Source organism: Microtus ochrogaster, chromosome 10 (genome assembly GCF_000317375.1).
Source record: "Microtus ochrogaster isolate Prairie Vole_2 chromosome 10, MicOch1.0, whole genome shotgun sequence".
NCBI lineage: Eukaryota > Metazoa > Chordata > Mammalia > Rodentia > Cricetidae > Microtus > Microtus ochrogaster.
Genome location: NC_022016.1, coordinates 75,459,586 through 75,461,295, shown reverse-complemented (window position 1 = coordinate 75,461,295; position 1,710 = coordinate 75,459,586). Strand labels below are relative to the sequence as shown.

The 1,710-nt window shown below is 46.5% G+C and overlaps 1 protein-coding gene across 1 annotated transcript in view; it reads left to right on the top strand.

Moving 5' to 3' along the window:
- Positions 1-1,710, top strand: part of Scp2 (sterol carrier protein 2) — a 79,270-nt gene that overhangs the window by 7,264 nt on the left and 70,296 nt on the right. The window lies entirely within an intron of this gene.

Sequence of the window (1,710 nt, the reverse complement as noted above, 5' to 3'; positions counted from 1 at the left end):
AGATAGTCCACTTCTCCTGAACCAGAGCCACTTGTTGGTTCAAGGTCCATATTTGTCTGGGAGAGAGCAATTCTGGCAGCATTATCTGCTGTGGCAGATATAGCAATAACAGCAATCACAGCTGCAGTGATTCCAAGGTCTCTCTTCTGCCAATCTTCTATGGCCCAGCACTTGTTGCCATATTTACTGATACTCCTGACACTGCCGTGGTGTCCCCCAGGCTGGGCACTAACTGGGCCAGGGCAACATGCCTTTCACCACAGCCACCTATCAAAGCTGTGTTCCAGCTGCCTTCTGACATGGAGCGGAGCAGAACTCAGGGAAGCAGGCTCGCTGCTCTGGAACCATTGACGGGACCTCACTTTAACAATCTTTTAGGGAATTTGCGTGTTGTCAACCTGTCTGGCTACTTCCTGCTGAGTGGGGGTACTGCATTCTTGGGGGTATTTTACATCAACATTTCAGGGGGTCTCGGTGAATCAAACCACATAAATTTGCAATGAATCCACAGGTTCTCATCCTCTGTGGAGACAAAAGCAGAACCTCTTTTCCAAAGCATCAAATCCTTAGGCCCATATTTTAAAGTCAAAATACCTTTCTTAGCAGTTCTCAGAATCAAATGTCTTTCTCCAGTCCAGAACACAAAAGTCAACACAATCAACATAATAACATACATCTGTACATATTTTATCTTTTTGAGGCCCTCAATTCACCCTCCTGCCTCCTCTTTATTACTTCCCTACTGGCCAGTCTTCCACCGGGCATCCCTCAGAGCATTTCTGGGGATGAAGAAGCACATACTCCTTTTAATCTGACTTGGCTTGTTCCCAGTCTGGAACATTTAAACCCCCTCTCATAATAAATCAGGGGCTAACTTGAGCTATTTATTGTCTGTACAAAATCTTCGGCTGTCTTCCTTGTTACTTCTGTGCCTTGTTGCTTTAAGAGTTTCAGTTACTTTTTGAGGCCTTCAGTTCACCCTCCCACCTCTTCTTTAAACTTGCTAGTCTTTTGGAGGGTGTCCCTCAGAGTATCTCTGGGGATGAAAAAAAAAAACACATTACCTTCCCCAATACGCTCCTTGATTTAGCCAGCAGATGGAGCTACCCTGTTCACGTATCCCCACTTTCCAGATCTTGGTGGGACTTCCACTTGCCCTCTAGGGCAGCCTGGATAGCTGAGACTGGCGTGTGTGTGTGTGTGTGTGTGTGTGTGTGCGTGTGCGTGTGCGTGTGCGTGTGCGCACCGGGATTGAGACATGGAGGCTTCTTTTCAGGTGGAAGAACAGCAACCTTTATTTTGCCCGGAGCTAAAGCAGAAAGAACACAAACATCCTTGTCAATTACAGACCACAAGGAAGTTCTGCTGTCAGTCAGGGGGAGTGAGGGCAGCCAGATCACAACACCTGTGCACATGCATAGTGCACACAGACATGGAAAAAAGGAATATTTAAATTTATCTAATTGTCTATCTGTGTCAGGTCAGGTTTATTTCATAGACTTCAACCAAAGCAATGTAAAACCGGAGATTAACCTGAAGATATGAGCAAGTATCAGATATGACTCTGTCTCTTGGCAAGCCAGATTTCAACAGGAAGAGCAGCAGTGTGGGGCTTGTGTGATGGCTCAGCGCGTGCTTGCCGCCGCCACACCTGATGACCTGAGTGTATATGGTGGAGGAGAGAACCTCTTCTTCTAAGTTGTCCTCTCT